This window comes from Geotrypetes seraphini, chromosome 15, assembly GCF_902459505.1.
Source record: "Geotrypetes seraphini chromosome 15, aGeoSer1.1, whole genome shotgun sequence".
In the NCBI taxonomy this organism is placed as follows: domain Eukaryota; kingdom Metazoa; phylum Chordata; class Amphibia; order Gymnophiona; family Dermophiidae; genus Geotrypetes; species Geotrypetes seraphini.
Window position 1 is genome coordinate 27,352,941 of NC_047098.1, and position 6,464 is coordinate 27,359,404.

The following is a 6,464-nucleotide window of genomic DNA, read 5'->3' on the forward strand; positions in this document are numbered from 1 at the left end:
AAGCCGTAGCTATGGTATGTTCAGATTGTGCTGCTATAAGCTCCCAGGTAAATGCACAAGGAGTTATTCTAAGTGAACAAACTGAGCATATTAAAAGGCATGAAGAGCAAATTGCCTAAATAAAATCCTTGGAGTCAGAGATAATTATGGAAAGAGCATTTATTTAAAAAAAGCTAGAATATATGGAAAATAGGCAAAGAACAAACAACCTGAGATTGCTAAATTTTCCTAAGTCTCTAAAAATCTCCCCTCTGGAAATGGTGCAAAAATATTTCAGAGATTTTTTAGTTTAAATCTGTTTTTTATTAACAAGAACCACACAGGTAAAATGACAGGCAATAACATTTTTGAGTGTTATAAGAAAGGCTTCCCCCCCCCCCCAAGAGGACTGTACTCTGATGTCCTGGGTTACAAAATGCTCCTTCCCCCCAAAAAAACAAAACACCCCCTTCCCTCCAAATCCAATAGCAAAGAAGAAACCAAGGTCAGACAGGTGGGGTAGGAAACAACTGCATCTGTTCAAGATGCGACTACGACTCCCTGGAGATAAAATGTCCAAATAAGGAGACCAAGGGCTCCTTTTACAAAGCCGCACTAAGGCCTTACTGCACGAAATAGCGCACGCTAGATTGCCGCACATGCTAGCCACTACCGCCTCCTTTTGAGCAGGTGGTAGATTTACGGCTAGCGCATGCTAATCCGTTGCGTGTGAAAAAACTGCTAGCATGGCTTTGTAAAAACTGCTAGCATGGCAAGAGGTGTAAGCCATTCATGCCTCCCATCCCATTAGTTTGTGTAATTTAAAGAGATTTTAATACCTGAAGAATCTCTGCCACCTATAACGAGAGTTCAGAGTATTGCAGCAGGTATCAAGAAACAAATGGTTTCCACCCCAAGAGTAGTAATTACAGAAAGAACTACCCTTATAGTGACTTCGCCTTGGAGTTCAACAGAGATTTAATCTTCCAAACTTATTTTAGGCACATGAAAGATAATTTTCAGAGTTCGTTGGTAAGAATTTATCCAGATATATCTGAAGAGAAAAGATTTCCTTTCTTATAGACCAAGATTCTTGGCCCTTGATGCATCCTTTGTATTGAAATTTCCTGTGAAATGCTGTGTCTCTTATAAGGGGAAAAAAATTTTGTTTTTTGAATCCAAACAACTTGAGTTTGTAATGCCTAGAGAATGGGGAGGGGTGATTATTGGCACATTGTCTCCTACCACAGTTTAACGAACCAGCTGCCTGGATGAATTAGCAATTGCTCCTATTCCGTATATTATTTAAATTCCACTTGATATTTTCTTTGTTCTTGGTTCAGATTATAGTGACTAAATATTTTTATTAATTCCTGTATTTGTTTAATAAGATGTTATTCTTGAATTCTTATGCAAGTTGTGTTTATCATACTAAAAATTTGAATAAAGATAAAGGGGGGAAAAAAACCCCCAAAAACCCAATCAGCTATGGGGAACCATGGTAATCACTTGGAGCAGTACTGTTGATTGATCACAAGGTGATGTCTCGTTGTGAGACTGTCAGTAGAGGGAAGGGGGAGAGAGGGTAAAAGAATTGCATAACCATCTATGTTTACATAGGTTTGGTGGTTTGTTTGTTTTTCTTATGGTGCCATGAGGAACAGGGAGAGAAGTGTTAGCAGTGGCATACAGTCCATAAGCCACCTTAGATGTGAATAGAAAGCACAAAGATGTGGAACGTAGAAGGATTATTACAAGTATTAACATAGTCACTGAAATAAGGCCGGGATATTCCAGTGAAGGGTCATGGGTCAAGCATGGGTGTGATATAAGAAAGGTCAGAGGCAAACACATACCAACTCTTCTTTTGGAAATCTAAACATTTGGGCTCAAAGAAAAGATCATTCTTACTTTGGTAGGAAACAAAACATTTAACTGATATAGCTGCAAGGCCAAGAACTCCTTCCTTTGCTTCTGGGGTTTCTGAGCCAGATCTGGGAAAATTCTACAAGAGCCCAAAAACTTGTCATTAATGTGACGGAAATACAAATGCATGATATATTCCCTATCACTTTCCAAAGCTAGTGTCAACAATAAAGAAGTTCTAACTGTTATCACCTCAAGGGTACTTTCCAAAATAAAGACAAATTCATGTCCACAACAATCTCTATAGGTTTTTCAATAGGAGTAGATTCCCCCTGAGATCTCTTGATATCCAAATAGTAAGCTCTAACAAATGGTGGAAGATTTTCCAGTGGAATGGCAAGAACTTTAAAATATTTTCTTGCCATTTCTACAGGTGAGATGACGGGGCTTTTAGGAAAATGCAGAAATCTTAAATTATTTTTTTTTTCAGTGAATTTTCAAAATTCTCCAGCTTACGGGAAATAAATGATTTTTCTTTAACCATTTCCATTTGAACAGTCTTTATTTCACTTAAATTTTCCTCTTCTTTCTCCAATTTCTCATTTAAATTAGATAGTCGCACCCCTTGCTGCTCCACCTGGAATCAGTTTTGATAGTTGAAAGATTCAATTTAAGGTTAGCATCCATGATAGATATGGCCTGCCAGAGTACTTCCATATCTGTTTTCTCTGGTCTTTTTAGCTCCCCAAAACTGATGATATTCCCTCCTGAAACGCCTCCCACCTCTCCTTCAATGGTGCTGGGGGATAGCTGGCAAAAATCACCAACACAGCCTCCTAGGGTTCCAGTGCTTTTTTTTATTTATAAGTTTTCCAGTCATTACATTACAAACATAATGAGTAAAGAAAAAAGGAAGTTAATACTGTAAGATGAAGGAAAACACATTTCAAAATTTCCTTTCAAGCCCACATTAATGAGGAGCCACATTGAAATTCCTGGAAAAATAATAGGTAAAAAAATTGACTGAAATCCAAGTCCATAAAAATAGACCCAGATTCAATCCTCTAAAGTCTGTTATAGGTAAACAGTAATTAATAATAATTTTGTTTCTCTAGCAAGCAGAAATTGTTGCAATTGAGTTGGGTCCCAGAACACAAATTCCGTATCATGCAATTTAACTAGACATTTACATGGAAATTTTAAGTAGAAAAATGCCTCCAGAGCAATCACCCTAAATTTTAATTTCAAAAATTATTTTCTTTTTAATTGGGTGGCTCTGGAGACATCAGAAAACATTCTCACCAAGTCTCCACAAAACTTTGTCAATCTATTTTTAAAGTATAATTTCATCTCACTCATGCAGGTTATTACCAGGGTGGACCGAGTCTGGATCATATCTTGACTATCTAAGAATTCTGTCAAATTTATTTCAGATGATACCAGTTGGTCAACATCCTGTTAGACTGATTTTTTTTTCTGAGGAATATAGTAATAATTATTAATAGGAAAGGTCTCCGCATTGAGCAGACCCAGTATCTCCTTAAAAATTTTTTTAACAATATATCAGGTGAAAGCAAATGAGTTACTGGGAAATTAACCAAGCAGAGATTCCTTGCTCTATAATAGTTCTCCATTATTTCTAACCTGGAATGCATAACACATGAATACTTAAAACCGCTGAGGTGGAAACAGTTTGCAAAGTGGTAACTTGTGATTCCACAATACTTATCCTCATATCCAAAACTAAATTGGAGTCTACATTCTCTAATTTATAAACAACTGCTTACGAAAAGTCCACTGTCTGTTTTACTGTTGATCTCAGAAGCCCCTCCACTCTAGTTATTACTAACCACAAGTCTTTAAGTGCACCTCCGGATCACTTGATAATTCAAGTGCCTTAGGAATTTCACTATAAACAAATTTGTTAGCATCACCAGAGAGAGCTTTCGATCCAGTAGGATTAGTAGGGCCTAATTGAGACCCACCTATACTCGATATTGGTGGAGGAAGAGGATTTCGATCGAGAGGGCTTAAAGAAACTCCAGAGATTGAAGATGAATCCATAGAGAGAGCTGCTACTGAAGTATTGTCAGTTTTTAAATGCTTATCCATTGGGCCTGAAGTTGCACTTTTAAAATTTAGTTTTAATTTTTATTTTGTCCATAATTTATCAAAAGTTACTTTAAAATTCAAATATGTACCTGTTTTAAGATCTTATGAGCTCCTCTGCTCCTCATGGCTACAAGGGGCCTGATGTACCCCTTTGGCCACGCCCTGTGGCCTCTCCACAGCTGCAATAACCTTTTTATGCTGGGAGAGATGGATCTGATGATGTCAGTGGTCCATCTCTCCAAGCGCCTGCCCAAAAGTCTACACCAGTCCCAGCTGGAAATTCAGAAACGGCAAGTTTTTAGAAGCTGCAGGAAGCTCCGGGACTCAGAATAAGTGCTCTCAAGTACCCTGCGATAGAGTACAGCTCCCCCTGAGGCTCCAGTGCTGGCATCCCTCCACTGCTGGAGTGTAGCCTTCTCTCAACGGGCAGCTGAACTTCTGTGCCTCCCTGCACCAGAGCACTTCCGGGTTGGGGAGAGACCGACCTCTGCGACGCCCGGGCAGCTCCTGCGTCGAGTTCTCCCAAAGACTCCAGTCTCACCCCCAAGGTAGGGTAGGTCTCCTCATTTGAGCAGGCAAAAGCGCCTATAATGGTAGTTTGAACCAGATGCTGAGGGGTCCCAAGCGTTGGAGGATTAGGGTGTGAGGTTCTTTTTCTCTTTCCCATTTAAGAATGGGGAAGAGTCAATCCTAAACCTTGGCTCACTCCCAGTGTCCCGCTGTGCTGAACACCTTTTGCTCAAATCTCGCACATGTGCTGACTTTCTTCACTTTAAATTTATGATGACCTCCTTTAATTCTTCACTTACATGGGTCAAGCAAGACTACTACATCCAACTAACTCCCTTTCTTCTAACCCTCGTTGTCTCTTTACCATGTTTAACTCCCACCTCAAGGTGCCCCCACTTCTGACCCCCTCCTTCTCTCTCTCCCCAGATTATGGCTGATTACTTCCATGACAAGGTCCGCAAGATTGCCCTTGAGTTCACTACAAAGTCACATCCTTCTTCCCTACCTACCATCCATTCTCCTGAACTTCAACTTTGCACCTCCCCTTCATCCTTCACCGAAACAGCTCAGGAAGCTTCTCCTGTCTGGCCCTGCCCACTTGTCCCTCCGTCAACTACTGCTGACTTTTCTGCCTTCTTTGTAATCACAGAGGAAGAAACTACACAACTTCTGTCTTCAGCCAAGCCTACTACATGCCCCTCAGACCATATTCCCACCCCTCTACTTGACCCTATCTCACATACTGTTATCCTTCCCCTATGCCATATTCTCAATCTATCTGTTTCCACTGCAACTGTCCCTGCTGCCTTCAAACATGCGGTGATTAAGCCGCTTTTCAAAAAACCCTCGCTGTACCCCTCCTGTCCGTCCAACTATTGCCCTGTTTCCCTTCCGTTCCTATCCAAGGTACTCGAGCATGCTATTCTCTGTCGTTGCCTGGACTTCCTTTCAACTCGACAGATTCTTGATCCTCTACAATCTGTTTTGTGCCCCCAACACTCCAGAGACTGCCCCCACTAAGGTCTGCAGTGACTTGTTCATGGCCAGATCTAAGGGCCTTTACTCTATCCTTATCCTTCTTAACCTGTCTGCTGCCTTTGATACTGTAAATCACAGCTTACTCCTTGATATGCTGTCCTCGTTTGGATTCTGTGATTTTGTCCTCTCCTGGTTTGCCTCCTACCTATCCTTACGCACCTTTAGTGTATGTGTTGGGTCCTTTTCTGCTGCTAACCCACTAGCAGTTGGTGTACCGCAGGGTTCTGTTTTAGGACTTCTTCTCTTCTCTCTCTACATCTCTTCCCTCAGTGCCCTGATCTCCTCCCATGGCTTCCAGTATAATCTTTATGCTGATGATTCCCAGATCGACCTCTCTACACATTAAATTTTACCTAAAGTCCAATAAAAAGTCTGCTTGTTTGGCTGACATTGCTGCCTGAATGTCCTGCCTTCATCTGAAACTAAATATGTCCAAGACTGAGCTGCTCCTCTCTGCTCCTGCTCCTCCTTTCTCCATCTCTGTAAATAATACTGTCATTGTTCTAGTCTCCTCTGCTCGCAACCTTGGAGTGGTCTTCGATTCTGACCTCTCATTTTCTACCTATAACCAACAAGCTGCTAAGACTTTGTCATTTCTATCTCTTCAATATCACCCAAATTCGCCCCTTCCTCTTTGAGCACACTGCTGCCCAAGGTCTTGTAACCTCATGCTTAGATTACTGCAATCTACTCCTAATTGGTATCCCTCAGTGTCGCCTCTCCCCCTTGCAATCTGTGCAAAACTCTGCAATGCGACTCATATTCTACCAGCCTCGCTATGCTCATTCACCCCTCTCTTTAAGTCACTTCACTGGCTTCCTATCTGCCATCGCATACAGTTCAAGATCCCATTGCTGACCAACAACTGTGTTCATTCTGCTGCCCCTCAATGTCTGTCCTCACTTTTCTATCCTTATACACCTCCCAGAGAACTGTGTTCCTCAGATGTCACTCTTAAA